This window comes from Mustela nigripes, chromosome 13, assembly GCF_022355385.1.
Source record: "Mustela nigripes isolate SB6536 chromosome 13, MUSNIG.SB6536, whole genome shotgun sequence".
NCBI lineage: Eukaryota > Metazoa > Chordata > Mammalia > Carnivora > Mustelidae > Mustela > Mustela nigripes.
In genome coordinates, this window is record NC_081569.1 from 67,742,932 (window position 1) to 67,770,772 (window position 27,841).

General features: G+C 36.7%; 1 long non-coding RNA gene across 1 annotated transcript in view; it reads right to left on the bottom strand.

The window, feature by feature from the left end:
- Positions 1 to 18: 18 nt before the first annotated feature.
- Positions 19 to 27,841, bottom strand: part of LOC131998729 (uncharacterized) — a 64,073-nt gene continuing 36,250 nt past the window's right edge. Inside the window, exon 3 of the long non-coding RNA XR_009398840.1 lies at positions 19 to 270. This is a non-coding gene — a long non-coding RNA (uncharacterized LOC131998729). The remainder of the gene's footprint in view (positions 271 to 27,841) is intronic.

Here is a 27,841-nt window from a genome sequence, read left to right on the forward strand (position 1 = left end):
CACCCACTTAAGCCCCCATGTTGCATCACCACTTCCTCATATCAGGGAGATCATATGATAGTTGTCTTTCTCTGCTTGACTTATTTCGCTAAGCATGATACGCTCTAGTTCCATCCATGTTGTTGCAATGGCAAGATTTCATTTCTTTTGATGGCTGCATAGTATTCCATTGTGTATATATACCACATCTTCTTGATCCATTCATCTGTTGATGGACCCACCTCTACTTCTTAACTGGGAGACTTGACACACTATTTCACTTCTGTTTATCTGTGAAATGAGGATAATAAAAATAGTATCTATCTCACTGTTGTTAGTATTGATGAGTTAATACATGGAAAGAAAACACTCAGAACAATGCCTGAAATTGGGAATTCCTCAATAAATGTAAGTTATTGTTATTTTGTCCTCTTCTCATTTGTTCTTCAAACTGTTCTGGATGGTAAGCAGAACAATATTATTACTACCAAGATAAGAGATTGAATAAGACCCTATCACATGTCTAGGATTTATTAAATGATGTTAAATGTCATAGTTACAAAGAGATAATTTCATCTAATCTTCCTGTTGCTTTAGAGAAGAAAAAATTTTGGATTTCCTGGGATTTTAACTAACAGCTAAATTCTCCAATTTGGTTAGAGTATTAGAGTCTAGAATGTTAGAGTATTCTTACTCTCAGATATTACTAGTTGTGTAAATCCTTACTTTTCTCAAGAAACATTGGAGAAAACATAAATTGTGTTATGATCAAATGCCAAAGTTCATGGGAAATACCATAGATGTATAATTTATTTTAATTAGAACAAAGATTTATAATACTTTCTTCTTATATTCTTATATTCAGTTAGAATTTCAGTTCTGTCTGCCACCACTACCACCATCACTGACATCACCACACGATCAATGCCATTTTTACCCTCCTCTCCACTGAGATCAGACCTATTTCAGATGGAATAAATGATGTTGAATAGTTATTGACTGTGCCTCCATAATGTTCAGTGAGTAAATTAGAGCCTCATGCTTAGATAAAAATGCCCAGACCTAGACAGGTAGGAAGGATGCTAGGGTTAGGAGAGCTTTCTCTTTTCTATCTTAAATTCTACTGTAATTTCTCCTCCTTTTCCATTCATTGTATATATTTTTCCCCTGTTTTAAAAAAATTTACTATGGCTTTGCAGTTTCTATCACCTGGATCCTCTCAGGGTCAGTTTCTATTTAATGCTTTTTTTTTTCTGAGTATTTTTTATGTTTTCTTTGTACATCTAATGATTTTTGATTGACAGCTAGACATTATGAACTATACAAGATAGGATTTCTGAATTTTGTTAAGGTCTTTGAAGAGTAATTTGTTTCAAAAGGTAGTTAATTTGGATAGACTCAAACTCCCAACTCTGTCTTATGGTGAACAGCAAATGAACGCTCCCTCCAGTTCATTCACCTCCCAGCTACTGTTATTTTTCAAGACCCCCTAAGGCCTCCCCTAGAACATGTATAGCGGTCATCCAAGGTTTTAGGCAGATTGTTTATATGTTTGTTATTCTTCCTTTGTGCAGTTCTCTCCTTTCCAGTATTATCCTTCTAACTTTCTGCTCTGCTTGCCCCAGACTGTGTCTGATACCTCAAATCAGTAATATGGTGGCTTTCTACTGTTGCAGTTGTATAGGCAAGAGCCTTCAAACCTTCAAATCTCATTCATGGAAATTCTTCTTTCAAGGATAGATTTTCTTCTACTTTTGAATTTGGTTTCTTTCCAATTTAATAATTAAAAAATATATATTATCCAGATTTTATAACTGCCCTCTGAGGAAAAGTTAGTCCAACCCAGCTTCTCTTCTATTTCTGAAGGTATAGTACCCTGGTAAGTGTTAACCTAAAATAGTTCCAACTTCCATACTATTTACTCAGTGAAGAAATCAGATGAAAGTTGAAGGTGGATGAAGGCATTTGTTGTGTTCTCTCTTCTTCTGAAATTGCTTGAATTTTACCTTAATAGAAAATTTAAAATGAAAAGATTACTTCATGAGTGGTACTGTATATTGCCTATTTTTGACAAAAAGAAACATAATATTTTGTTGTTCTACTTTTAATAATATTAAGACTACCTAGCTGGAGGTTTTAAGCAGTCTAAGCGGAAATCAAGATCTAAGAGAGTGTTGAAAGGAGAACATCTCTCAGTGGGATGAATCATTGCATGCACAAGTGTGGGGCCACAAGAAAGAAAACAAACTTTGGATTTGACATATTGTTCTCTGCATTGCCTCTGAGAAACCTGTAAACTCAGGTCAGATGAGAAGAGAAACACAGTGATCCAAGAACTAAGAGGAAGTCTGACAAAGACCCGAGAAAGCCCTTATAGAAGAATTGTCGTAAAATTATGGAGTACTGAGAATCGCTGGAGTTTCATAATAGAAAGGGCCACGTAAAGTCATATAGTTGAGTGTCAACAGCTTCTGGCAGGACATGGTGTTATTTTCCTGTGCTGCCTATTCTTCCTTCTTTGGTAGGATGATATCAATAGTCCCAAAGGTGCTGTACATCTCTAATAGTTTGTGATTTTATAATCACCCCATCCCCTCCCAACATTATTCTGATAGGGAACGGAGGCCACAACTTGAGTTCATGGCAGAACTAGAATACAGCATGAATTTACTCTCTTCCACCAAGTATCATTTCCACAAGAAGAGGGGCTAACATTTATTCAGTGTGCTGAACATTTTATTCATTTATATATATAACTTACTTTATATATTTATATTTATCATACATCATTTCATCTTTATTATAACCTACTATGAGGTAGGTACTATTACTATCTCCAGTTTTAAAATGATGAAATTAAGACACAGAAAACTAAGCAGTTTGTCAGATATGCCTGCAAAGCACATCTCTAATTCTATTTTTCTCACCAGCACTCTCACTATCATAGTCTAAACCAACGCCAGATGTCACCTAGATTCCTGTAATTTAACTGCTCTGCTTGTCTTACCCCCTTGTCCATGCTCTCAGCAGCCAAAGGAATCTTTCAAAAATATAAATCAAATTATGCCATGCTTCTGCTCAAACTCTCCAATGGTTTCTTACTGCACTTAGAATACAATGTAGACTCCTTACCACAGCCTTTGAAACCCTCTAGAGCCAAGCTTTTATCTGTCCTTCTGACCTTACCTCCTGCCAGCTGTCCTGGAGGGTGCGACTATGATTGCTGTCTTTACATTCCCCAAACGTGCTGCTCTTGTGAGGTTCCAGCTCTTCACATCGCCCAGCCTCCTCCTCCCTAGTGTATGTCCATCTCGTCATTTGACTTTCAGCTGGAATACAACATCCTCAGAGACATCCTCCCCACTGACATGAGCTAAAGAACCAAGTACCTTCTCCCCAATTCCCATCCCTGGCAAGCAATCTATCCCACTCTGCCATTTTTTTATCTTAAATAATCATCACTATCTGAAATTACCTTATTATTTATGTTTATTTTCTCATCTTCTCCACTAGAATGTATACTCCATATGGTAGTCTAGGTTCCCTAAGAACAAACACCAAGATGAGATTAAGTATGTACACAGATTTTTAGTATGAGAAATGCCCGAGAGAGAAAATGGGGAGGGAACACCAAGTTTGCAAGCCATCAGAACCTGGAGCAAGTCTGATCCTGAGTGAAGGAAAGAAGGCAGCATGGGAAGGAACTAGACCACTGTGCAGTGTAAGGAATGTTCAGCAAGACCATCAGTGAGTTCTCAAGCCATAATCAACCATTTTTTAGTACTAGGTCTCCCACAAATGGACTTAGTATCTCTATCAGTCAGTCACTGGTGGAAAGCAGCCCATAGCAAGCTGTAGTCTTGTACAAATGGTAGAGTGGATTTCAGAATCTGAGTCTATGGCATATTTTCATGCGTGCCACCTTCTATAAGAGCAAGGACTGTGTTCTCCCCCTCTATTACCAGAAGTTTTCATAATGTCTGACACAGATGATACAAAAGATATACTTGGGCAATGAATGAATTGAATAAACAAAAGAATGAACAAACTTGCCCAAGGTCACATAGGTGGAAGAACAGAATTTGGAAACCAGTTTTCCCAGTTCTAGGTAATTAGTGCTACTACTGCTTTTATCTATGCCCACTATATTCTACTGTCTCTGAAACTGTCAGCAAGAAATAATAAAATCAATTATGTATCTTTGATTGGACCTCTGAGGCATATTTATATCCCTTCTGTAACATACTGTCCAAATAGTCTATGTTTAACATAGTGTTTTCCCTCCCACCTGACAAAAATAAAAGTTTACCACCACCATGCAGAAGAAGTAATGTTAAGTGCCCTCTCTCCCTTCAAATATATTGGATATAAAAAGTGTAATCTTTTTTCTTCAAAAAAATCACAAAGGGCAGAGAAAAAACAGAAAGAAGAAACAGAAAGAAAAAACAGAAGCCAGTGCTCAGTGGGCATCAACTCTGCACTCTCAGCAAATATCACATAAGGAAGAGCAATATATTCACCTTATCACTGTTTAATACAATAATTAAGTCCGGGATATGTGTATAAAGGAGTTGTTGAGTTTTATCACAAAGGACAAACATCTAACTTGACCATCTTACAAAAATGTTCAAAAACAGAAGAGACTTCTTAAAACAAGCTTCAGTGCATGCAAGGCAGGCAAAATAATAGAAACCACATAAAATTATTTTTAAATGTTATACTTTGAAGCTGATAGCTTGAGATCAAAGACAGTGGTGAAGTGCTTATCTGAAATATCTTCTCAGAAATTTGGATGGCAAAAATAAACAGCTTTGCTCTAGGCTTTAATAGTTTTCCCTAAAACCCAAACAGGATAATACTACTTCTCCCTACACAGAGTTCAATGTAGTAACCAAGTAAAGAAACACTGGTGCCACATAAGAAAACTTGCTACAGTGACTTGTATGATGCAAAAGAGCTAATCTTCTGTTCATCTTTGTTTTGAAACCCTGGGGACTTCATTCTATGTAGTGTGTTGGATCCTAGAGAAAAGAATGCCTTTATGATTAGCCTGAGATCTTTGAGTTGTTTTGACTCAAAAGGGGTTGGAGACAGGTGAGAAGAAGTGAAGTAGAGAGGAATGACTAATCACAAAAGAAGAGGTGGAATTTGCCTTTGTGGATCACCTTGATTTGCACAGATGGAAATTAGGCAAGTGGGAGAGGATTTAATATGGAATAAAACAGAGAGAGGAGAGCATCCTGATGATGGTGGAAAGTTCTAGTGGAGGCAAGGATGAAAATGTTAATTTTGCTTAATGCTATTGTTTCTAATCTTGATTTATATGCAATTTCCCTGTGCTCCACCTCAGACTTACTAAATCAAAATCTCTAGGAATGAGAATGAGAAGTAACCCCTCCCCTTTTTTTAAGATCAAAAAGTAATCTGCATGGTCATTCATGGTCATGGCTGACTGGCTCAATTTGAATTCTAGGTCTCCAGTTATTAGGCAATTAATTTCAGCAAACATCACCATCACTGTATAGATACAGGCAATATACACTTCTGTTTGTATAGCTGAAACCCGTAAGAATACCCATGAGCATACTGCTTTCATTCCTTTAAGACATCTTTCTGAGATTTGACAGTGTTGCATTCCTGTCTCCTTTATGTGGTGGAAAGGAAGGAGGCTGAAGTCAGACTAGAGATACCACACAGGTATTCCAAAGGCAGATAAAGATGAATGAGATGATTGCCAAGTCAAAGAAAATGAAACTGATCCACATCTTTAACAGTTTCATTGACATAGAACTGACTTATAAACAAGGGCATATATGGAAAGTGAACACCTCTTTAAGTTTTGATCTATGTAAATATCTATAAAATCATCACCATAATCAAAGTAAGGAATATATCTATTACTCTCCAAATTTTACTTGAAATCCCTCCCTTCTGTTTCCCTTTTGCCCTTTCTTGTCTCCAGACAACAATTAATCTGCTTTCCACCAGTTTAGTTTTAATTTTCTAGGTTTTATGTAGGTGGAATCACTGAATGTTCTCTCTTCTGTCTGGTGTCTTTCACCAAGCATAAATAATTTGAGATTAATTTATATTCTTAATGTGTCAATCATTCACTCCTTTCCTTTTCTAAGTCCAATTCCATTGTATGGACACACCAGTTTATCTATTCACCAGATGATGAACATTTGAGTTTCCAGTTTTTAGCTATAACGGATAAAGCTACTATACACATTCATGATAAGTCTTTACCATGGACATAATTTCATTTTTGTATGGTAAATACCTAAGACTAAAATAGCTGGATTATATTGTAGGTGTGTGCATTACTTTTCAAGAAACTGTTAAACTGTGCTCCGGAGTGGTTATATTATTTCATATTCTTGCCACCAATGTATGAATGTTCCAGTTCCTCCACAAGCCGAATGACACTTGGTCATAATATATTATCGATTTTTATAAATATCTGGATTTCATTTGTTAAAACTTTGTTCAGGATTATTGCATCTATGCTCAGGGGGTATACTGGTCTATGCTTATGTTCGTCTGGTTTTGGTGTCAGAATAATGCTGGCCTCATAGAATGAACTGGGAAATATTTTCTCCTATTCAATTTTCTGTAAGAGTTGGTGTAGATTTTGTATTATTTCTCCGTTAAATATTTAGAAGATTCATCAGTGCAGTCATCTGAGCGTGGTGTTTTCTTTGTCAGAAGGTTTTCTTTAACTACAAATTAAATTTCTTTAACAAATAGAAAACTATTTAGGTTATTTCTTCTTAAGTAAACTTTGATGATTTGCATCTTTCAAGGAATTTGTCAACAGTAACTTTGAAAGCCAGAGAACAGTGAAGCAATGTGTTAGAAATTCTGATAAAAAGGTATTTTCTATTCGTGGTCAAACAAAATAAGAGGTTGAATCTAGAGAGGAAAATATGAGAACAAGAAAAAAGCTGTCCAGCATAAGAAATGTTAGAGTGATGGCTATACCTAGAGAAAACAAGTCCAAATGAGAGCTAAAGAACTTCATGATGGAGACCTCCAAAATTAATTAGTTCATTAATTATAAATAAATAAACTAACACTTTGGATAATGCACAAAGTAGAATTGAAAAAACATTTTTATATTTATTATATTTGGGGGAAATTAATAGGTAATATTAGTTTAATTTATATATAAATATATATTTATATATAAAATATATATAATATATCAAATTATAATTATAAAATATAAAATAAAGAATATTTTGCAACACTGTCAAATAAAAATATATTTTATAAAATGATATAATTTTTATTTCATATTTTATTTTATAATTATAAAATATATATTAATTTTAATTATATAACTAATAAGCAAATAAGTGGGGCAGTAATAAAAAATAAAATTTGTATAAAAAGAAAATATAAAATATGTCTAATAATGAACAATATTTATATAGATATAGTAATATAAACACTGAATGTTCATTTAACCAACAATTATTAAATTGATAATGTCAGTTATTAAATTGACAGATTGGGGTAAAGGGATATGAGGTAGAGAAGAGACACAGGGAGACAGAAAAATTCTTACCTGCCATAACATGAAGTCAACAGATAATTTTTCAAGTAGGTAAATATAAAGAATATAAATGTTGTTTTTATAAATATGAAGATAAATTATAGAAGAGAAAGCTAAGAAATAGTATTTACTGCGGCACCAGTAGGTGCATAGCCTGGGACTACATTTTTTTTCTTTTAAACCTTATAGTACTATTTCACTTCTTAAACCATGTGTATGTACTATTTTGTTAAATATAAAATTAATTTTATATAGGGTAAAGTTGTCACTATGTTCCACTACAATAATCTTGACAAGAAACTTACTAACGAGCCTTCTTTATTATATTACAAAATTTACTAATAGTCTACATTATTTATGGAACAAAGATCCTAAGCTTCTTAGCTATTGCTATTGCTATTGCTGGGTAATAAACCACCCTTAAATACAGTTGTTTAAAATTACAAGCATTCTCGCAAGTTTATAGGTCAGCTGGGTGTTTATCTTACTACAGCCCACTCAGATGGACCAAGTAGGCAGCTCTGCTAAGACAGAAAACATTCTCTCACAGGATTGGAGATTGCTGGTTCTTGGCTAGTCTAAGATGGCTTTGGCTGGGACGGCTGGACTCTCTTCCACATGGTCTCTCATCCTTCAGCCTGTTAGCTGGGCTTGTTTACATGACAGCTTCTCAGGGTTCCAAGAGGGTGAAAAGGGGTGTAAGACTCTTTTAAGCCCTAGGCTCAAGATTGCCACATAATTATTTCTGCTGTTTCATTGGTCAGGGCAATTACAAGGCCAGCCCAGATTTAAGAGATAAGGAAATAGATTTTATCTCTTGATGAGGACGGCTACAAAGTCACATTGCAAATAGCATAAATATGGGGAGGAGCAGAAAATTGTGGCCATTTTTTGCACTCAGTCTCCCTCAATATTCAAGCTCCCACTTTCCTTCTTATGTGAGTTTCCCAAGTTCGTATACATCGTCTTAGTTCAGGCTGCTTTAACAAAAATTACCGTAGATTGGGTGGCTTAAATAACATTTTTTTCTCACATTCTAGAAGCAGGTAAATCCAAAATCAAGGGTCTGGCAGGTCTGATGTGTGGTGAGGACCTACTTTCTGGCATGTAGACAGTTGTCTTCTCATTGTACCCTACATGCCCAAGAGAGATCATCTCTCTCACGTCTCTTCTTATAGGGGCACTAATCCCATTCATGAGAGTTCCCCCTCCATGAACTAATTACCTTTTAAAGGTCCCCTCCATACACCATCTTATTAGGAATTAGAGCTTCAGCATATGAATTGTTGAAGAACACAAACACTCATTTGATAGCATACATGTAGGCCTCCATGTTGTCTCATCCAGAGGGCTTTTCCATACATTTTATAAGATATTAAACATCTCTCCTTCCACTAGGAATCTAGATCAAGTCTCTTTTCCCCTTTTAAGCCTTTCCTGGCCTTTCCAAGCTTTTTGTGATCTTCTATTTGTCACTTAATTAAATTTATCATAGAAATATATTAGCCCTTCCTTGAAACAGGAATTGTATCTTGTAACATTTAAAAAATACTGCGAGCGTATCATGCTTAGCGAAATAAGTCAAGCAGAGAAAGACAACTATCATATGATCTCCCTGATATGAGGAAGTGGTGATGCAACATGGAGGCTTAAGTGGGTAGAAGAATAAATGAAACAAGATGGGATTGGGAGGGAGACAAACCATAAGTGACTCTTAATCTCACAAAACAAACTGAGGGTTGCCGGGGGGAGGGGGTTTGGGAGAAGGGGGTGGGATTATGGACATTGGGGAGGGTATGTGATTTGGTGAGTGCTGTGAAGTGTGTAAACCTGGTGATTCACAGACCTGTACCCCTGGGGATAAAAATATATGTTTATAAAAAATAAAAAATTTAAAAAAAAAATAAATAAAAAAAAAAAATACTGCCTTTTTCTTGGAAGACTGCCCATCAAGGTTTGATGGATGGATAGACAGATGGACGGACAATTACATTACCCCCTCTGACTTGGGAGAGACTACTGCCTATATTGTATCATATGGAAAGAAAACTGGATAAGCCTCATACTATATAAAACCATGACTCTAGTGTGTGTAAGCTGAACAATTTCCTGGAATACAAGTGGGAAAAGGAAGAAAAGGGAGGGAGGGAGGGAGGAAGGAAGGTCAGAAGGAAGAAATAGAGACTCACTCTTTCACCCCCACAAACATACAAAGCACAGTAATGTAGGGTCACTGAATCTCCTTCTGGACTACAATTATGAATGTTGCTCCGGGCTCTCTTGCTGAGAGGGTCCTACCTATCTATTATGTTGGAAAATGCCCTTCTGTCTGGGCTCCTCTCTGGGCCATGTGGAAAGGGGGCTGAATAGAGGCATAGTGAGAGGCTTTCTTGCCTTTCTCATGCTCCTTTCCTGATGCATTAGTGTCTTGGCCCAAGGCACTTTGGACAGTCTCATAAGAACTAGAGACTAGGCGTCCAACATTTTTTTTTATTGGTTATTATGAGAAGTTGAGTGCCAGTCTGCAGAGAAATTGGCCTTCCTGCCAACTGCTGGCTTCCCTTCAGGACAGAGAGAACCTATTACTGTGTCTCTCAAGCTCTTTTGCCAATCTGCTGTTTTTAAAACCTCCTCTCTTGTCCATCTGTATTAGATCTGCAATATATTTTGTTGCTCATTTTCTGGTAAAATATTTTAAAGCTTAGATATTTGTTTTTTAGTGGCTCTTATATGCATTCCATTAATTCCTCTAAAGGTACCATCTTTTCTATTTAACTCGTGGAATTTGCTGCTGGATTGCGCTATCACCACTAGAGGTTCTGACAATCTTTCTTTTCCAATTGAAACACAGGCTGTCAGCTGCTGAATGGGTTTAAGATTCTTTTGACTAGTAATAAGACCATCCAAATCAACTCCACTCCATAAACTTAGAATTCTCCACAGTGCTGGTCAGTCTGCAGAGCTGGCACCGTCTTGGGCCTTTTTTGTTCCCCCTTCTGTTGCCCCAGAGTTTAAAAGGGACATTGCAGCTTTGTTTAATCCTACATTTTGGGGTGTTTAAAACTAGTTGTAAAAAAATCTGATAATTAAAATATTTTCAAAGTTTAAAATGTTCTACATGTCTCAAGAAAGTTTCCTAATTCACAAATTTAAACATCTCATTATTTTGATAGTTAAGCATCAATTGAAAAAAAAGAAGAGAGGTGGGTAGTTGAATTGTGCTGGCTGGTTTGTATTGTCCATGGTAAAGATGCATATAAAACAAATTATAATTAGTAGAAAGTAAAATGTAGCTTTATTCTGGATGTTATCAATCCTTATTTGTCCTTTCAGATTCTAGGTAAGAAAACCACATAAGTTGTCCATGTGGCCCTGGGCACTTCTAGGAATTTTTTTTAAAGAGTATCCTGGTGTTTGAGACCGTGTACACGTATGAACTTCTTTCTGAATATTGCACAATACCACCTAGTAAACTCCCAGTAATTCCTCTGTGTTTTATTGGCCTCTTCATATCCCCTTCACTTCTCTCTCACTAACCATTTAGATTCTCAGCATAGAATCTCTCAGGGGGATATGTCTATTTAGCAGTTAGATGGGGGGGGAAAAATGTAAACTGTCTCAACCAGGGAAGGATTTTCTATAAAGCTAGTGAAGCTTCATCTCAAGACTTCTCCCTTGCATGAGCTTTTCCAAAGCTCTATACCTAATTTCATATTCATATTATTTTCTTAAAAATGCTCCCCTAAATCATTTAAAATTCATTTATGCTTCTAGTCATATATGCTCCGATATGCCTCTGGTCTCTTCTCACCCCTGGACTTCCTCTTAACCATTACTCAATTTAAAAGCAAAATACAATCAAAGAAGTATCAAATTTACTTTCTCTTTGAGTTTCTCAATTAGACAATTCATCAAAAAAAATTTTTTAAGGACATCGTCTCTTTCTTCCTAAGTTCTTTCCATAATTATATGTGTCATCCTATTTTATTGACTGAAAGAATTCTAGCTTTCAGCTGAAAACTTTTAGTTTATCCTGTCAGTTCATTATCTTCAAGGTAGAGTTAAGTCAGGGTGGGGGACAGCTCTTAGCTTTCCATCATGACTCAGGATACCTCCAGGCTCCAAAGGGAAGAATGCAGGGAGGTGCCATTTAAGATGTTTGCCTTTGTAAAACGATGAAAAATTTTTAAAAAATTTAAAGATGTATGGGACGTCGGCTTTCTCAGTTAGTGAAGCATCCACTCTTGATTTTGGCTCAGGTCATGATCTCAAGGTCATGAGTTGGAGCTCTGCATTGGGCTCCATGCCCAGCATGGAGCCTGCTTAAGATTCTCTCTCTCTCTCCCTCTGCCATCCCTCCACCTGGCATGAATTCACCCCCCCCCCCCCCCCCCCCCCCCCCCCACTCATAACCCACCCCCCCCCCCTCCCAAAAAAAAAAAAAAAAAAAAAAAAAGATGTGTGCTTTTGTAGTTCCCAAACAACTGGATACTTTCTACAATGTATCATTTCCTTTCCCTTAGAACTGGGGTTTCAAAGTCCTTTTGAATTCAAATTGAAAATTCTTTTCATTCAAAGGAATGAAAATGAGGTCATGATCCCTAGGGTCAGTCTTTCTACACATAGAAAAGGCCCTAAATCCATAGTTTTGTGATGATTTTTTGCCAATGTTTATTCACAAGCGAGTCTTCACACACCTGAATAATTCATACCAGGCGAGGAAATAAGAATAACGGGAACAGGGAGTCATGACCTGTCACTATTAACTGCCTGTACTGAGTTTGATAATCAGATAGGCTGGAGTCCAGGGTTTGGCCTGGAGCCCCCTAAGTAAGGTACTCTGAGGATGGGGCAGCAAGGTAAATGAAAGAGGCGGATCCTTACAGCTATAGTGGCCCCCTTCCTCTGAGCAGCCCATGTCCTCTCTTCAGATAGCACAACTTGTGCAATGCAGTTCCCATCTTAGAGCTTTTATTTGGCTTTCTGATTTTCACCCCTAGTTTTGTTTTAGGAGCTCTGGATACAACCACTCAAGAATCAGAGTTAGGAGCATCCTGGGTTAGCTCCTGCCACTCATTTTGGCCTTGGGTAAACCGTATGAAGCTGCAGGTTCTTTATGGATAGAATGGGGCTAGAATTAATGTGGTTGTTGGGAATTAAACAAATCTGTAGAGTCCTAAGAAAATGATAAGCATTCAGTAAGTATTAGCTATTGTTTTCATGATTATTTTTTAAGAGTCTCCTAAACAAAAAGAATTGTTAGGTATTTAATAGGTAAGAGCCAAGTGATACAAAATCAAAGAAGATGGGAAGACATGCCTATTGCCCACTCACTCTATCCTTTTCCTAGACCACTAGGATGCTGGAGATGGGGGCAGACTTGGGGGGCCATAAACTGATGGAAATAGAAGGAAACACAGAGAACATCAAGTGTGTTGAGAGGATATGAATCCTCAAGGGCTAGAATTGCTGATGACCACTGGAGGAGTATTCTTAATGTATACTGAGAACCTTCCTCTTAGTCTAGAGAGGTTCTTCCTCTAGACAACTTTGATGAGTCTCAAAATCTGGGAAGGACACCAGAGAAAACTGTAGTCTGAAGAATAAGTTTTTCTTTTCTATTGGCAGAAGAGTTCTGGTTAAGTCAATTCAGATAAAATATATCTCCTTATTCAAGCTAGCAGGTTTATGACATTTTAAAAGTAGAAATTATCAGTCTATTTCATTAAAAAATTATGAAACCACTTATTAAATTCAATATAGGTGTCACAAACTTGTATGGCTAGAAGGAAATTTAAAGACAACTTGGTTGAATCCTGTTGTTTGTAGGATGATGTAACTCAGGTTTGGAAAGGCCAAAGGACTTGCTCATGGTCATGTTGCAATTTTGACCAGATAGCCAAAATAAAAATCAGCTAAGACAGACAAACAGTTGGCTTGGCTTTTAAATTTTTATTAACTCAGACTTGATCAATCAAATTAGTTTTGAAATGTAAATAGAGATTAAGAAGTGCCCGAAAGTAAATGGAAAGGAAATAAAGACTTGGATTGTATTTATACTGCTTTTTTTCTTTTCCAAAGGATAAGGTTTATAAAGCCTTGTTGATTCTCACACCATAAACTTTGAGAAGGTAGTTTTACTTTTTCCTCCTCCATTTTTTCTTTTTCTTTAAACATGGGAGAACAACGTTGTAGAACACAGTTTATTTGGGTCCTGTTATTCCCAGACCTCTGCTCCTCTCCCGTCCATCAAAGAGGAGCCTGCCCCTCCACACCTTACCTCTAATCAGCTCCCCAAAAGGATAGTAGTCAATCTAGAGAAAAAAAAAATTGAGTGTAGGTAGAGGAGGAAGAAGAAAAGGCAGAAAAAGTCTTAGTGGTTCTAAAAACAAAAAAAAAACACAAAGTTCAACTGAGTAAATTTGACAACCCAAGTGGCTTTATTCAATGATTTGTGAATCAGGAGACATCCCATCTGGCAAAGGACTAAGGACTAAGAAAGGGAAAGGTTTTTAAAGGCAGGACAAAGAAGTCATAAACAAAACAAAACAAACAAATCATTTCAGGCAAGGTCACCTTCTTTGGGGGGGAACTAAAGGGTCTTACCAGGTATATTTCCTTACCTGGGCTGACTAGGAAATTCCAGACTGACAGGTTAAGATTACATTCCTGGGGAAGGTTGAAACTGCAATTAGGTGAGATATTGAGCCCCAGTCTTGGGCCTAGCACAAGAGACTCCATTTTGAGTCTGTGGTTTTCTTTTTTTAACAGTGGTTTGAGGTGGAGGAAGACAAATTTTATCAGAGAGTTTGAGTAATCTGTTTGAAACTGTATTTTTCAGTCTCCTTCAATAGCCTCTTACAGAATTTCTTTCTGATTACTTTTGCTTTTAAAATCTGCTTGTACCAAAGAGCACTACTATAAAACTGAAACTCCCTAGAAACTGTTCTGCAGGTTTATGAGGGTTATAAACTATGGTTTACTGAAGCCAGCTTGTATTTGCTCACAAAAACAAATTCTGTGCATTTCTTCCAAATAGCATTTAGTGGCTTCTCATTGGTAGCTTGTAATTGGCCATAGTGGGAATATTTACACCACAGAAATTGGCAAACACTGCAAATTAAGATTTGTTTTTCTCCCCCTAGAGAGCCAGTTTACCAGCATACCACTGGATTAAAAAACGCACAATGAGAAAAGAATCCTCCTTCCAATTCTCACATTCAGATTTTTTTTTTTTTTTTAAATCAAGATAGCTGTGTTCTCCTTTGGACTCTCTCCATTTAAAATAAATGCTTCTAAAAATATAGCATTGGGAACTGGAAGATAAGCAATAGAAAGCTAACTTCTCCATTCTTTCTCCAACTCTAATGCCATTTTCTGTAGTTAACTTAGTGTGTTAGAATGTGTCACTAACAAAACAGAAAAGACATTGTATCAATCCTGACAGTCCAGTTTTCTTCATTCCAAGAGAAAAACTAGATTTTTTCCAAGGTCACTTTCCATACACCAGAACATTAGCAGTTAGTTGTTTGTCTCAGGAACACTGAACAAGTGTGGTCAAGGAGGAGAGGCTGAGGGAATGTCTATAGTTCCATTCAAACCCATCCCCCACCATTAAAATCATGTTTGTGCTACAATTGATGAATAGCAACTCCTAACATATGAAAACACTTTTTTACTTCTTAAATTACTTAAATTTATTATTAAATTTATAGCATTCTTCTAGGAGCATTGGTACCTATAAAATATATGTTTTTTAATTTAATTATTAGAGAGAGAGGGAGCTGGAGCATGAGTTGGGGGAGGTGGAGAGCTGAGGAAGAAGAGGACTCCCTGCTGAGCAGGGAGCCCAGTGACTTGGGGCTCAATCCCAGGACCCCAGGACCATGACCTGAGCCAAGGGCAGACTCTTAACCAACTGAGCCACTCAGGCACCCCACCTATAAAATATTTTTTAAAAGGATTCTTGTCCTCTTTCTGTCATAAATACCTTTGAAAATGATGAAGTGACAGACCCCCAAACTGGAAAAACACATAAAAGTTTGCCTCTAACTTCAGTTAACTCCAGGCTATGAACCCTACCTGTAGGCGAGGTCCCTGTTCTCTAGGCATTTGCAGTCTCCTTGGGGAAATGTTTTTGGAGAACTTCTGATCTGAAAGTCCCTTAAAAATCTATTAACACATTTTGTGCATGATTTTAGAAGTTGCATCATTTTCCTCTTGGGTAAATTCAACTTATAAGAAAAAAAAGTCAAAGGCTATTTGGCACCAAAGTTGGTAAATCAAGTGGTCAAGGAAATAAATATTACCTTTAAAAAAAAAGAGAAAGAGTTAATAGTGCCTTTTCTCTTTCTGACTCATAAACTTGCTCTATCACAGACTCCAAAAGAAGATTTCTGGAAAAAGATCCGGAAAATGTAATGTCATCAGAATAAGTGGGTGTCTTCTTATATATAACATAGTTATATATATTTGTTATATATCTATAACAAATAGTTATTGGGCAGATGATAAGGGAAGTTGCTCATTTGGATGCTTAAGTTCTTAATTCCCACTACTTTAACTGAAAGAAATCGATCTTATTACTATATATCCTATTTCTATTAGTTAACATGTATCAAACTTTCATCATAAAGCAGTTACTGTGTTAAATACTTTCCATGCATTCAGCTAAACTCTGACTTTTATCCTTGGGGAACTTAAAGTGAACCAACTCTGTGAGTTAAATGTATATCACTGTTATCTTTAATTAATAAATGAGAAACCTGAGGCTTTAAGGGTTTAAGTAATCAGCAGCCTGGAATTTGAGACAGGAGGCTTCCTCTCAATCTTGGGCTCTTAAAATCCATTAAGAGTGCTTCCTCCTGTCCACATATGAAAATCATTTACCACCTTCCATCACTAAAGGAAAAGCTAACAAAATGAAGCAGGTGAGAATTGAAACAGGAGTTCAGAAAGAAGTAGCCACCTGGTGGGCTGTGATGTAAGAGATCTGGGTGGAAGAGGCAAAACTTCAGCTCAACAGAATTAGGACAGAGCAAAGGGGAGTGGTTGTGGGCTGCAGTAGTAGGAAGGGCAAAGGCTTGAGGGTAGGTACAGCAAGGTGATTTGCTAAGGCAGAACACAAAAGAACAGAACAGAACAAGCAGAATGGCAGCAGGGGAGACAAGTGAATCCTAGTGGTCTTGGTAGCTAAGGGAGACAAGGTAGCAATTACAAAACAAAAAAGAGCAGCCATGTTGCCTCTAAACTCAGGAGCAGAAAACAAGAAATCACATTTAAGACAGAGGTGTTTCACTCTAAAGTTTTAAGGAAACTTAAAAAAAAAAATCTCAGTCCCAGGCCCAGATTATACCCCAGATCCATGAATCTGGATTTCTAGAGATGGAGCCCAAGCCTCAGTTTGTTTGGTTCATTTTAAAACTAGACCAAGGATAAAAGTCACTGGTCTATCTCTGCTTGACTTATTTCGCTAAGCATGATACGCTCTAGTTCCATCCATGTTGTCGCAAATGGCAAGATTTCATTTCTTTTGATCTCCCTGATATGAGGAAGTGGTGATGCAACATGGGGGCTTAAGTGGGTAGGAGAAGAATAAATGAAACAAGATGGGATTGGGAGGGAGACAAACCATAAATGACTCTTAATCTCACAAAACAAACTGAGGGTTGCTGGGGGGGAGGGGGTTTGGGAGAAGAGGATGGGATTATGGACATTGGGGAGGGTATGTGCTTGGGTGAGTGCTGTGAAGTGTGTAAACCTGGTGATTCACAGACCTGTACCCCTGGGGATAAAAATATATGTTTATAAAAAATAAAAAATTAATATAAATAAATAAATAAATAAGTCACTGGTCTAGTACCTTTAGTTAAAGTAGATGAAGTAGAGAAGAAATGAAGTTTCAGCATGTGAAACATAATTTGGCAATCTGAGAAGCAGACCAGGAGGAGGGACATAAACAGAGAGGTAGGATGGACACAAACTTGGGCTGGTGCCAAGAGACCAGATGACGTAGGAGAGTTATGGCAGAAGTGGACCCTATGTGTATACAACAGGTACTTGGATTCAAACCAACTCTGCTCACTCCAAATGGATAGAGGCTTCAGAGAGTACAGACACTTGATTACAAGGAGAGACTCTACCCATGTTAACTATGGGACCCTAGGCAAGTTACTGACTTTTGTAAACTTCAGTGTTCTCATCTATAACATGGGAGAGTTAATTATCTCTCCTTCAGGAATATACATGCGTGCAAAGCATAGGAGGAAGAGTATAAGCTGATGGTCCTCTAGCCGCAATTCTAAAACAGGTGGAAAACTGAAGTGAAAAGTGCACATTCCTGAGATTGAGAAGATGGTAATAGAAAAGTAGATTGGTGTCAGGTAGTAGGAGAGCCCATTCACTTTTTTGTAGTAATGATGGGGAAAGAGAATCACAACATTTTTGGAAAGCACTGTGGAAAAATACATCACAAGCCAAAAAGATGTTTATACCATTTTATCCAATAATCCCACTCTTGGAATTTATCCTAGAGAAATAAATCAACAAGAAAAAGGAGCTGCAGTGTATAAAGATCTATAATGTAAAAGAATGGAAACAACCTAAACTGCCAAATATAGGTCAATGGCTAAATAAATTGTTACACATCAATTCAATGGAATAGAAATTTTGGGATTCAGGAAACTTATCTAATTCATCTTCTAATTTTTAAAAATTCATCCTTAATTATACAAACAATTCTTAAAAACATTTAAAAATAGAGGAAATGCTAAAACTCCCCTTGACCAGTATTAGTTTCCTATCTAAAGATGGTCACTGTTGATATGGACTCTCCCAGACAATTTACATATTTACACACAAACACACAGACTCTCTCTCTCTCTCTTTCTCTCTCTCTCTCTCTCTATATATATATGCTGATATATGCATATACACATATATACTTACATATTTTTGTATCTATCCAGCTATATATTTTGTTCAGAGTGTGTGTTAGGATAATGCTGTCTTGCTGTACTTGTTTTTCTGCAACTTTTTGTTTGCTTGTTTACTTAGCAACAAGCCTTGGAAGTTTTCCATGTTTTCCATTGATCAAAAGATAGAACACATTCTTTCTAAGAATAAATATATCATAATTTATGTAACATTTCCAAATACTGATGAGCAGTTATGTGGTCTTCAATTTGCATGATTACAAATGTTACAGTACACTTTCTTGGTTTTGTCTCCTGAAGCACGTAACAGCTGTTTCTCGAAAGTAGATATGGAAAAGTGAAATGGTTGGTGTAGAGCATCTATGCATTTAAAATATTAATAGTTAAATGCCTATGGGCACCTGGGTGGCTCAGTCACTTAAGTGGCTGTGTTTGGCTCAGGTCATGGTCCCAAGGTCCTGGGATCAAGCCCCATATCAAGCTTCCTATTCAGCAAGGAGTCTCTCTCTGGCCCCCTTTACCCCTGCTCATGTTCACTTGCACTCTCTCTCTTTCTGTCAAACAAATTATTAAAATCTTTAAAAAAAATGCCATTCTTTAAAAAAAAATAGTTAAATGCCTGCACTGGCTTGCACTTGGCCAGCAAGAGAGGGAAATATTCATTGTCTTACATCTTACTCTAAAGTGGATATTACCAAACTTTTTACTGTTGTCAATCTGCTAGGTGAAAATAGTAACATTGCTTTAATTTGCATTTCTTGACTTTTTGTTAGGGTAAGCCTTTCTTTTGGCCATTTATATTTCCTCTTTGGTGTGCTTCCTGTTCATCACCTTTGCCAGTTTGTCTATTTTATCATCATTTTGATATCTCTGTCACATAGGACAGTCATTTTTAAATAAGTGCTCAACTATTAAGTGAATTAAATTATACTATTAAAAATTAGAGGTAATGCCTCCATAGAAACAGAGTATTTATGTAACACAGTGTTACATTGAAAGGAATATAAATTATGTGCAACATGACATCCATACATTTGGACATAGGCTGGAAGGGAACACCTAAAATAACAATAAAACCAGAAATAGTTGTTAACATTTGTATAGCGCTTAACAGGTGCTAAGCAATAAACAAAATGTTTTACACATATTAATATCTTTATTCCTTATAACAGTCCCTAGTATATATCTCTGAACTTGCTAAAAATCACATTTTGCTTAAGTCGAAAAGCCAAGACTTGATAAATGTGGGCAGTCTGGTTCCAGAGGCTGTATTCTAAACTACTACAACACTAACATAACTTTGTTTTTGATTAAGCAATAATTTTCAGTTTACTAGATGGAACAGACTTGCAACATAGTTTGCATAATATAGCTTTTTAAAAAAAAATTTCTTTAGCATTTCATGATATTTTTACAATGGGAAATATCAGTGAGAGGTCAGGGAGCCTTTTCTCTGATGGTTCTTTTCGGTCAGGGTATCTGCACCCTCTGAGAGTCATTGTGGTCCTCTCTTTGGCAAATTCATAAACTCCATCTTGACAATATATCCATGTGGCGAGAGCCCAGGAAACTGAGCCATGTTAACCAAACCCACAAGAGACTGACTAATAAACCAGAGAAATATCAATTTTGTTCACTTATATGGAGAGCTTTCATTGCCAAGAGAAATGCAATTTTCATGGCAGTCCAAGCATGTTCTTCTTGCTGGAAAAGTCTAAACTGGAAACCAAACTAAAGATTAAAAAGTTGTTCCATGAAAGCAGAGTCAAAGCAAAGGTAACTGAATGAGCTTGGGAAATAGAGTCATCACAGAGAAGTTAGAAAGAATCCTAGTCTATCAACACAGGTATATAGGAACAATGACTCTTTTTTATAATTTATAAAATATATACTCTTCTTCCTGCCACAAAGCTACCAGGAAATCTAATTCTAGCCATTTTCTTGTTTCCCATCCTCTCAGTGATTTCTGGAATCTTATGCAAAGCCATGCCTACAGAAGTGGGGCTGGGTCACATTGCACATCATAAGGTTCTCCATCATCAGGCCACCAAAGTCGCCAGTGAGATATCCTCCATCTTTTCCAGCATCTGCTTCTGTGCCATTCCTGGTGTGCCTCTGCTCAGGGCCAAAGCTCCCTGGTATAGCCTAACTGGCCATCCCACACAGTCATTCCTGGGATATATGTCCTCTTGACTAGAGACATGGTAGCCTTCTATCACTTCCCAAACCAGGAGAATTGCTCTTCTAGGCTGTGGAAAATCCCGTCTTCATGGTTCTGGCCAGACAACTTTTAAATACTGAATCCAGTTCTCTCTTTAGGCTTGTGTACCCAAATCTAAGATGACTATTAGGACAGTTTCTTGTTTTTGTGCTTGTAGACCTCTCCCCTGACATAACGAATACAGAGACAACTGTTGACTTGGAATTGCGGTGGGAAGCTAAAAATACTAAAAACCAAGTACAGATCTATGCAGATTAGATAGGTGGATAGATATGAATAATAACTCAAGTTATGCTGCCACATAATTTCATTTAGGGATGAGAATATCCAAGAATCAATCTATCTATCTATCTATCTTTCTTTCTTTTTAAAGATTTCATTTATTTATTTGACAGAGATCACAAGTAGGCAGAAAGGCAGGCAGAGAGACAGGAGAAAGCAGGCTCCCTACAGAGCAGAGAGTCTGATGCAGGGTTTAATCCCAAGACCCTGGGATCATGACCTGAGCTGAAGGCAGAGGCTTTAATCCACTGAGTCACCCAGGTGCCCCAAGAATCTCTCTTTCTTGGATGCTGTTGGTACAGTTAGGTCTCTAGTAGCCACTGTCTTTTTTTTCCAGGTTGTACAAATCCTCTGTCCTTCCTTGGCTACTCTGAGACACCTAGCACATTCATTCTCCATCACATTTTTATTGTTACTGTTCCTGCAGCTATCCCATGGACAACCAGGGATAGTGGTTGTCCTACATAACTATTTGTGGGATGTAGGGAAGTCTCATTTGTTCCCCGTGACTCAACAAAAGGGTAGCTGGAGTAGCACTATTGGGGTCTTGCTCCCCTAAGGATAGAGCCAACTTCATGCACATGCAACGTATATAGTCATGTAGGACACCGCATTTGGTTTAAAGCATTTCTATCATCATCCTTAAATTATTTTTCTTTTTAAAATTTGTTTGTTGGGATGCCTGGGTGGCTCAGTTGGTTGGACGACTGCCTTCGGCTCAGGTCATGATCCCGGAGTCCCAGGATCGAATCCCACATCTGGCTCCCAGCTCCATGGGGAGTCTGCTTCTCCCTCTGACCTTCTCCTCGCTCATGCTCTCTCTCACTGTGTCTCTCTCTCTCAAATAAATAAATAAAATCTTTAAAAAAAAAAAATAAAATAAAATTTGTTTGTTAAAGATTATACCTTTATTTATTTGGCAGAGAGAGAGAGATCACAGGTGGGCAGAGAGACAGGCAGAGAGAGCCTGATGCGGGGCTCAATCCCAGGACCTGAAATCATGACCTGAGCAGAAGGCAGAGGCTTTAACCCACTGAGCCGCCTGGGTGCCCCTCTTTTTTAAATTTTAATTCCAGTATAGATAATGTACAGTGCCATTTTAGTTTCAGGTGTACAGTATAGTGACTCAGGGTTCATCATGGTAAGTGTATTCTTGTTCCCTTCACCTGTTTCACCCATTTCCACCACCCCACCACCCAAGAACCATCAGTTTTCTATAGTTCGAAATCTGGTTTTTTGTATCTTTTTTTCCCTCTGTTCATCTTTTTTGTTTCTTATATTCCAAATATAAGTGAAATCATATGTTATGGTCCTTCTCTGACTGACCTATTTCACTTAGCATGGTACCCTCTAGATCCATCCATATTGGAAATGGCAAGATTTCATTCTTTTTCAAGGCTAAGTAATATATATATACATATACATATGTGTTTGTATATATGCATATGAAATCACTTTTTAAATAATTTTTTATTTTTTATAAACATATAATATATTTTTATCCCCCGGGGTACAGGTATGTGAATCACCAGGTTTACACACTTCACAGCACTCACCATAGCACATACCCTCCCCAATGTCCATAACCCCACTCCCCTTCCCCCCAAGCCCCCCTCCCCACAGCAACCCTCAGTTTGATTTGTGAGATTAAGAGTCACTTATGGTTTGTCTCCCTTCCAATCCCATCTTGTTTCATTTATAAAATCACTTTTTAAAAAGATTTTATTTTTAAGTAATCTCTAAACCCAACTTGCAGCTAAAACTTACAAACCTGGTAGCGGTTGCATGCTCTACTGGCTGGGCGAGCCAGTGCCCCTGTGTACTGCTTATTTACCCATTCATCTGTTGATGGACATGTGGGCTGCCTTTATATTTTGACTATTCTAAATAATGTTGACATAAACACAGGGGGTGCATGTATCTTTTCAAATTAGTTTTTTTTTTCATATTATGTGGGGAAAAATAGTAGAATTACTGGGTCATATCATATTTTTATTTTTAATTTTTTGAGGAATCTCCATACTGTTTTTCAGAGTGGCTACACCAGTTTGTATTCCCACTAACACTGAACAAGGGTTCCTTTTTCTCCACATCCTAGCCAAAATAGTTGTTTCTTGTGTTTTTGATTTTAGCCAGTCTGACAGGTATGAGGTGATATATCATTTTGGTTTTCATTTGCACTTCCCTGATGATGAGTGACATTGAGGCTCTTCATGAATCTGTTGATCATCTGTATGTCTTTTTTGGAGAGATGTCTGTTTATATCTTCTGCCCACTTTTTAATTGGATTATTGGGGGTTTTTTGGTGTTGAGTTGTATAAGTTCTTTATATATTTTAGATACTAAACTTCTATCAGACATGTCATTTTCAAATATCTTCTCTCATTTAGTAAGCTGTCCTTTAGTTTTATTGGTTGCTTCCTTCATGGGTAGAAGCCTGTTATTTTGGTATAGTCCCAATAGTTTATTTTTGCTTTTGTTTCCCTTGCCTCAGTAGACATACCTAGAAAAATGTTGCTATAGCTAATGTTAGAAAAATTACTGCCTGTGCCCTCTTCTAGGACTTTTATGGTTATGGGTCTCACATTTAGGTCCTTGATCCATTTTGAGTTTATTTTTGTGTGTGGTATGAGAAAGTGGTCTAGTTTCATTCTTTTTCATGTGACTATCCAGTTTTCCCAACACATATGTTGAAGAGACTCTCTGTTTCCCATTGCATATTCTTTCCTTTGTTGGATACTGATTAACTATATAATTGTGGGTTTATTTCTGGGCTCTCTATTCTGTTCTAATGATCTGTGTGTCTCTTTTGCCTGTACCATACTGTTTTGATTACTACAACTTTGTGGTGTATCTTGAAATCTGTAACTGTGATACCTCCAGTTTTGTTTTTCTTTTTCAAGATTGTTTTGGCTATTCAGGGTCTATTGTGGTTCCATACAAACTTTAGGATTTTTTTTTAATTTCTTATTTTTTATAAACATATATTTTTATCCCCAGGGGTACAGGTCTGTGAATCACCAGGTTTACACACTTCACAGCACTCACCAAAGCACATACCCTCCCCAATGTCCATAATCCCACCCCCTTCTCCCAAACCCCCTCCCCCCAGCAACCCTCAGTTTGCTTTGTGAGATTAAGAGTCACTTATGGTTTGTCTCCCTCCCAATCCCATCTTGTTTCTTTTTCCTGTGGAAAATGCTGATGGTATTTTGATAGGGATTTCATTAAATCTGTAGATTACTCTGGGAAGTATGGACATTTTAACAGTATTTGTTCTTCTTACACATGAGCATGGAATATCTTTCCATTTATTTGTGTCAGCTCCGATTTCTTTCATCAGTGTCTTACAGTGTTAAGAGCATGGGTCTTTCACCTCCTTGATTAAGTTTATTTCTAGATTTTATTATTTTTGGTGTAATTGTAAATGGGACTGCTTTCTTAATTTCTACTTCTGCTACTTCATTATTAGTATATAAAAATGCAATGGATTCCTGTATATTGATTTTGTATCCTATGACGTTACTGAATCCATCTATCTGTTCTGAGTTTCTTGGTGGAAACTTTAGGGTTTCCTGTTTATAGTACCATGTTATTTGCAAAGAGTGAAAATTTTACTTCGTCCCTTACCAATTTGGGTGTTTTTTATTTCTTGTCTGATTGCTTTGGCTAGGACTTCTACTGCTATGTTTAATAAAAGTGGTGAGACTGGACATTCTTATTCCTGATCTTATGGCAAAAGCTCTAGTTTTTCACCATTAAGTATGATGTTACCTGTGCATTTTTCACAAATGGCATTTATTTTGTCAAGGTATGTTCCCTCTAAACCTACTTTGTTGATGTTTTTTTCTTTTTCATGAATTGTACTTTGTCAATTACTTTTTCTGCCTCTATTGAAATGATCATGTGACTTTTATTCTTTCTCTTATTGATGTGATCTATCATGTTGATTGAATTATAGACATTGAAGCATTTGTTCCAGGAATAAATCCCATTTGATTGTGGTGACTAATTTTTTTCACTGTATTATTGGATTTGGTTTGCTAATATTTTGTTGAGGATTTTTGCAGCTATGGTCATCAGAGATATTATCTTGTAGCTCTCTTTACTTGTAGTGTCTTTATCTGGTTTGGTATTAAGGTAATTCTGGCCTCATAGAATGGATTTGAAAGCTTGCCTTCCTCTTTGGATTCCTTTTTGGAGTCATTTGCAGAGAATAGACATTAACTCTTCTTTAAGTGTTTGGTAGAATTCACCTGTGAAGCCATCTGGTCCTGGATTTTTTGTTTCTTGGGATTTTTTTGGTGACTAATTCAATGTCAGTGTTGGTAATTGGTCTGTTCAAATTTCCTATTTCTTCCTGCTTCAGTTTTGGGGGGTTATATAATTCTAGTAATTCACCCATTTCTTCTAAGTTCAATTTGTTGGCCTACAATTTTTCATGATATTCTCTTGTGATCCTTTGTATATCTGTGATGTTGGTTCTTTCTCCTCTTTTATTTTTTGTTTTATTTACTTGAGTCCTTGCTCTCTTTCTTTCTCTTCTGGGGAGTCTGGCTAAAGATTTATCAATTTTGTTGATCTTTTCAAAGAACCAGCTCCTGGCTTCTGGTTTCATTGATCTGTTCTATTGTTTTTTGTTGTTGTTTTGTTTTGTTTCTGTTTTTAGTTTCTATTTCATTTATTTCTTCTCTAATCTTTATTATTTCCTTCCTTCTTCTGTTTTTGGATTTTGTTCTTCCTTTTCTAGCTCCTTTGGGGGTTAGGTTATGTTGTTTATTTGAGATTTTTTCTTATTACTTGAGGTAGGCCTGTATTGCTGTAAATTTTCCTCTTAGAACAAACTTTGCCATATCCCAAAGATTTTAGACCATTGTGTTTTCATCTTCACCTGTCTCCATGAATTTTTTAAATCTCCTTTTTGATTTCTTGGTTGACCCATTTATTGTTTAGTAGCATGTTATTTAGCCTCCATGTATTTTTGTTTTTTCTAGACTTTTTATTGTGGTTGATTTCTAGTTTCATAGCATTGCAGTTGGAAAAGATGCATGGTATGACTTCAATCTTTTAAAATTGTTGAGTCTTATTTTGTGGACTAATATGGGATCTGTTTTGGAGAATGTTCCATTTACACTTGAGAAGATTGTGTATTCTATTGTTTTAGGATAGAATGTTCTGAATGTACCTGTTAGATCCATCTGAATTGATGTTTCATTTAAAGCCACTGTTTCCTTGTTGATTTTCTGTTTGGGATGATCTATCCTTTGATGTAAGTGGGGTGTTAAAGTCCCCTACTATTATGGTATTACTATCAATTACTTCATTTATGTTTATTATTGGTAGCTTTATGTATTTGGGTGCTCCCATGTTGGGTGCATAAATATTTACAATTGTTATAACTTCTTGTTCGATTGCTCCTTTTATTACTATGAAATATCCTTCTTTGTCTCTTGTTACAGTCTTTGTTTTAAAGTCTATTTTGTCCAATATAAGTATTCCTACCCTAGCTTTCTTTTCACTTCCATTTGGATGATAATTGCATTTTCATCCTTCCACTTTGAATTTCGAGGCACTTTTAGGTCCAGCATGAGTCTCCTGTACATAGCATATGGATAGATCTTGCTCTTTTTATCCATTACATCACCCTATGTCTTTTGATTGGGGCATTTAGTTCCTCTACATTCAGAATAACTATTGATGGTATGTATTTACTGTCATTTTGTTACTTGTTTTATGGTAGTTTTTGTAGTTCTTCTCTGTTCCTTTCTTCTCTTGTTCTCTTCTCTCACAGTGGGCTTCATAAAGAAATAATATCAGTAAAGAAATACTTGGATTCCTTTCTCTTTTTTGCATATCTATTATGAGTTTTCGATTTGTGGTTATCAGTAAGTTTATATAAAATGTCTTGTGCATATAGTTGTCTATATTAAGTTGATGGTCACTTAAGTTTGAACCCAATTTCTATTCCTCGTCCTTCCATGTCTTAGGCATATGGTGGCATACTTTACATTCTTTTATTTTTTTAATCTCTTGCAACCAAGGGATTTACTTTTTTTAAGGTATACTTAATTTTACTGCTTTTGTGATTCCTACTTTTCTTTACTCCTACTTATGGCTTTTCCTTTCCACTCAGAGTACTCTTTCATATTTCTTGTATGGCTGGTCATGAATCCTTTTAACTGTTATTTGCCTGGAACTCCTTTTTATCTCCTCTATTCTAAATAATAGCTTTGCTGAATAGAGTATTCTTGGCTACAGAGGTTTTTCTTTCAGCACTTTGAATATATCATGCCAGTCTCTTCTGGCCTTGAAAATTTTTGCTGAGAAATCAGCTGGTAGCCTTTTTGGGTTTCCCTCATATGTAACTATTTGCTTTTCTCTGCTGCTTTTATATAATTTTTTACTTTTTTATTAACATATAATGTATTATTAGCCCCACAGGTATAGGTCTATGAATCATCAGGTTTACACACTTCACAGTATTCACCATAGTACATACCTTCCCCAACGTCCATAACCCCACCTCTCTCTCCCTATCCCCCCAACCTGGCAACCCTCAGTTGTTTGATGAGTTTCAGTCTCTTATGGTTTGTCTCTCTCTCTCGATGCCATATTATTTCATTTATTCTATTCCTACCCCCCAAACCCCCCAGGTTGCCTCTCAACTTCCTTATATCAGGGAGATCATATAATAATTGTCTTTCTCTGATTGACTTATTTTGCTAAGCATAATACCCTCTAGTTCCATCCACGTCATCGCAAATGGCAAGATTTCATTTCATTTTTTTTTCATTTTTTTCTATTGTGTATATATATATACCACATTTTCTTTATCCATTCATCAGTTGATGGACATCTAAGTTC